Source organism: Pinus tabuliformis, chromosome 2_2 (genome assembly GCF_031772625.1).
Source record: "Pinus tabuliformis cultivar Carrire ecotype Pingquan chromosome 2_2, CPIR1, whole genome shotgun sequence".
Classification (NCBI taxonomy): Eukaryota; Viridiplantae; Streptophyta; class Pinopsida; order Pinales; family Pinaceae; genus Pinus; species Pinus tabuliformis.
In genome coordinates, this window is record NC_142300.1 from 1,043,837,443 (window position 1) to 1,043,842,618 (window position 5,176).

Sequence of the window (5,176 nt, forward strand, 5' to 3'; positions counted from 1 at the left end):
GGCATCCAGTTCCACCAGCCCACTGTCATCTGGTGTGACAACTAGAGCACTCTCAAATTTTACAGGGATCCAGTACAGCGGCAATGGATGAATCACATAGAGATCCATATGCAGTACATCAGAGAATTAGTACATGATCGGCTCATTGATTTGTAGTTCTGTCCTTCAGCAGAACAGACTACAGACATCTTCACCAAGACATTCACTTAGCAAAAGTTTCACTCTCTGTGCGATTTTCCTGCCGTGAAGGACAAAATTGCTTAGCAATTGCCTTTTATTCCTCTTTTCTTTTGATTACATTGTATTTTGAGGGGGTGAGGGGTTTCCCACGAGGTCTTCCCTCTTTCCTCAATTTCAGTACAAGTTGCATTGTATTTTGGGTGACCTTTGGCCTTAGTTGCTAGGGCCCTTTTCTATTTTTCCCCATAGTGTTCAAGGGGGGTGTTGGAGGTACTACACACCTAGGATATTTATTACTGCCACATGCAGACACTTAGTTAGAGCATGGGACTACATGCAAGATCCTTTCTGCGTGATTTACTCCTCCCTTCACTCCACAACTGGCTAGTTCTTTTGCATGATTTACTCCTTGATTTGCTCCTCCTTTCACTCTGCAACTGGCTAGTTCTCTCTGGAACTTGCTAGAGGTGTTGAGTCCTCCCATTGGTCACCACTATGGCACATTACTTTGCGATCTTCACCCAGTAATGCTACATCATAAGCATTGTAACCTATTTTCTGAATCAATCATTCTTTTTTGTTCTTTCGATTCTTTTAGTGTTTTTTCTCTGCAACACTGTTTGTTCAACCTTTACTAGCTAGATTCATTTGTGTAGGTTTTCCAACACATTTACAATTTTGAATGACATTCAACATGGTGAAGAGCTATGTCTGTGATCACGAGTGTGAAAATGTGTGGATCATGGGAATTCCATTGAAGTGGCCATGAATATTCTCACTAGGAGGTGGATGAGCAAGGAGGGGAAGTTCTTGGAATCCCATCTCTTCAATCTTCCCTTTTTGTCAACTCCCATGGATAGCGTAAAGGATGAAAAGGTTAAGTGCAACATGTACGCTTTTGGTACCCTGGTGGCTGTCAAGCTGACCTTGGAACTGAAGGAAAAATGCAACCTCACTGGTTCTCACCCTATGCCCATAGGTTTTGTGCCTCTATCAGAATCCGACAAAGAGATGTGTAATTGAGTTATAGTGGGTATTTCAGTAACCAGTAGGCAATGAAGAAAATTAACATAAAAAAACATTGCAAGGTTCATGGCTTGTCATTTTATCAACGAATTCTATTATGTCTACTTTTGGAAGGGATTCAAAGGTGTTGAATCTGATTCTGTCTACGAGGCTTGTTATCTTTTTAGTACTGGCGAAAGATCTCAATAGGGAAAATGGGATCCATCGATGGTGGGCAAATGAAGGATTCTAGAATTTGTTGCAGAGGCATTGATCACCAAATTTCTAGCTTGGACAAAACTTGCTTCATCCCTTTTGATTGTTATCTCAAAGAGTGGAGGCACTCCTGAAACTAGAGATGGAATGTTGGAAGTGAAAAAAAAAATCCTTTTGTGAAACAAGCCTCAATATTTCCAAGCAAGGTGTGGCCATTACTCAAGAGAATTCATTACTAGACAACAGTGTTAGGATATAAGAATCGATGGCAAGATTTCCAATGTTTGATTGGTTTAGAGGCTGACCTTTTGGAATGTCAGTTGTTGGACTACCTCTAATAGCTCTTCAGGGTTTTTATACCAGGGAAATGCTTACCAGTGCATTTATTATGGATGAAGCTACTAGAATTCCTATGGTTAAAGCCAATCCACAACATTGTTAGCACTAATTTGGTATTGGGACTCTAATGTTAAAGGGTCCAAGAATATGTATGCTCTTCCTTATGAAGGTAGTTTGCTTTCGTTTAGCTATCATCTACAACATTGTGTAGGGAATCTCTTGGAAACGAGTTTGATATGGATGGGAACCAAATCAACCAAGGCCTCATTGTATATGAGAACAAGAGAAGCGTAGATCAACACGCATCTATTCAAAAAATGAGAGAAGGAGTTCATAATGTATTTGTAACCTTTATTAAGGTGCTCCATGACAAACCACCTAATCATGACTCAGAATGTGAACCTAGTGTTACTTGTGGGAAGTACCTTTTGGGTATGTTGTGGGGGGACATGATTTACATTTTACATAAACAATCAAGAGTCTTTAATAATGAAAAAGCAGGAATTAACTCCTCTATCAGTGGGTGCCATGATTTCTCTATATGAGCATGTTGTAGGGATTTATGCTAGCTTAATCAATGTCTATGCGTATTATCAATCTAGTGTGGAAGTAAGAAAGAAGGTATTTGGAGAAGTATCAACTTTTGAAAATAGGGTCCCTTCTGTTCTGAATGAGGCCAACTGCAAAGAACCCATTGATCCTTTGACATTTCTTGAGATAACAGAATGATATCATTTCATACAATAATTTGAGATGATATTGTCATACATATTGTCATTGTTGGACACTTAATCCTCTAAGGGTTGGTGTGGAATGTGAGCACTCAAAAGAAGTCCAAGAGACCTTGGAATATGGAACCCAAAAGTCATGTAAAATGTATTATAAATGTACATCATGTAAATATTAATGGATCACACGATTATCTTTCACATTTTTTGTTCACATTCCATGTGTACGATTATCTTTCACATTTGTTGTTCACATTCCATGTGTTTTTTAATATGGTATCAAGGCAAGTTGGTCAAACCTGGCCCTTTGTCACTCAATCTGAAATTCTGGACCCTTGTCAGCTATTTTTGAGTTGGGCTCTCTCCATACAATTTTCATACAAAAGCGTTGCAAGCTAGATTATCTTTGGGTACCCTTTGTTGGTTTCTGGTGCGTTGAGTTCCATCGAGGATGACATTGGATACCTTCTTCTTCTAATTTCATAGTGCTTCTGCCATTATCATTGGTTCTCTCATGTCTGTTTGTTGGAGGTACTACACACCTAGGACCTTCATTACTGGCACATGCGGATACTTAGTTAGAGCATGGGACTACATGCAAGATCGTTTCTGCATGATTTAATCCTTGATTTTCTCCTCCTTTCACTTCGCAACTGGCTAGTTCTTTTGCATGATTTACTCCCTAATTTTCGCCTCCTTTCACTCTGCAACTTTTTAGTTCTTCTTCATGATTTACTCCTTGATTTTCTCCTCCTTTCACTTTGCAACTGGCTAGTTCTTACGAGAACTTGTTGTAGGTGTTGAGTCCTCTCATTGATCACCACTATGGCATACCTTGGGATCTTCACCCAGTAATTCTATATCATGAGCATTGTAACCTATTTTCTGAATCAATCATTCTTTTTTGTTCTTTCGATTCTTTTAGTGTTTTTGCTCTGCAAAGCTATGTGTTCAACCTTTACTAGCTAGATTCATCTATGCAGGTTTGCTAACACATTTACATGGTATCAAAGTCCACAGGTTGCTAGATAAAAGGTACACTAGTACTTTATTTTTCAGGTATTACAACTTGGAGATTGAAGATGGATAGAAAATTGGAGTTTCGCAAAGCATCGATCCTAACACTGTAAAACTATCACAAATGGAAGGACCAAATGGTTCGATACCTTCATCAGAAAGGGTTGTACAGGATTACCATTGCTGCAGAAGTGGAACCCACTTCAGCCATAGAGAAATCCAAGTACCCCAACCTCATGGATGAGGCCCATGGATCCATATGCATGCGCATCTCCCCAGAGTTGTAGTTTCATCTATCTGCCTACAATACTCCCAATGAGATTTGGAAGAAGGTTGAAGAACTCTATGGGAAACAGGATGAGGTAAAAGGACATATGCTCGAAGTGGAGCTACTCTCATTGAATCCACGGAACTATGACAGAATTGAAGACTTCTTCACCAAATATAATGATCTATTTCTGCAACTCAAGGGTTGTTGAATTGACAATTCCAAGGAAGGAAACTTGTTTGATGCAAAAGGGTCTATAGGACCAAGAGTGTTGCAGATGGGAAAATCACTAGACAGAAAGCCAGGCTAGTAGCCAAAGGCTTCCAGCAAGTACATGGCATTGATTATGATGAGACCTTTGATCTAGTAGCAAAGATGGATTCCATACACTTTGCACTTGCCATTACAGCTGCCCAGGGGTGGGAAGTACATCAGATGGATGTGAAGAATTCCTTTCTTAACGGAGACCTGTCTGAAGAGATCTACATGGAGCAACCACATGGTTTCATTCAAGATTCATCTTTGGTCTGCAGACTGAAGAAGTCTCTCTATGGCCTTAAGCAGGCCACGAGAGCTTGGTATGCAAAGATGGATTCTTTTCTCTTATCACAAAACTTCGAAAGATGTAAGTTTGATTTGAATGTTTACATGCTCAGGACACATGATTCTCTTCTTATCTTAGTTTTGTATGTGGATGACCTCTTGATAACCGGAAACTCGGCTTCAGCCATTGCTGCAGTCAAGAGGGCCTTGCATGATATATTCTTGATGACGGACATGGGTCCATTACACTTCTTTCTTGGTATTGAGATCAACCAGGATGCCATAGGCATCAAACTCTCTCAGGCCAAGTATGCACAAGATCTCCTCGAGAGATTTCACATGACTGACTGCAAGCCAGCACCGACTCCTTTTCTATCTGGGGTCCGCCTTGAGGATGGAGGTGACACTCCATTAGTTGACGGTACTCTCTACCGACAGCTAGTGGGGAGCTTACTATACCTCACCCACTCTAGATTAGATCTCTCATATGCAGTAGGGGTAGTTTCCAGATACATGTAGGAGCCACATGAGCTACACTGGAATGCTTCCAAGTGCATCCTCTGATATGTGTAGGGCACCATCACCTTTGGGATTCACTATGTAGTAGGAAATGCATTGAATCTCCTTGGCTTCACAGGTTCTAATTGGGCGAATGACAACATTGATTGCAAGTCCACCTCCAGATATTCACTAAATATATGGTCTAGCCCTATCTGTTGGTTGAGAAAGAAGCAGATTGCTATTGCACTCTTTTCAGCTGAGGCTGAGTACAAAGGAGTAGTCAACATCACCATTCAGGCTCTGTGGCTACAACACTTCCTCACTGAGTTTGGCATCTAGTTCCACCAGCCCACTTCCATCTGGTGTGACAACCAGAGCA

General features: G+C 40.6%; 1 pseudogene; it reads left to right on the plus strand.

The window, feature by feature from the left end:
* The first annotated feature begins 1,400 nt into the window (after positions 1 to 1,400).
* On the plus strand, positions 1,401 to 2,469 carry LOC149196940 (glucose-6-phosphate isomerase 1, chloroplastic pseudogene; annotated as a pseudogene).
* The last annotated feature ends 2,707 nt before the right edge of the window (positions 2,470 to 5,176 follow it).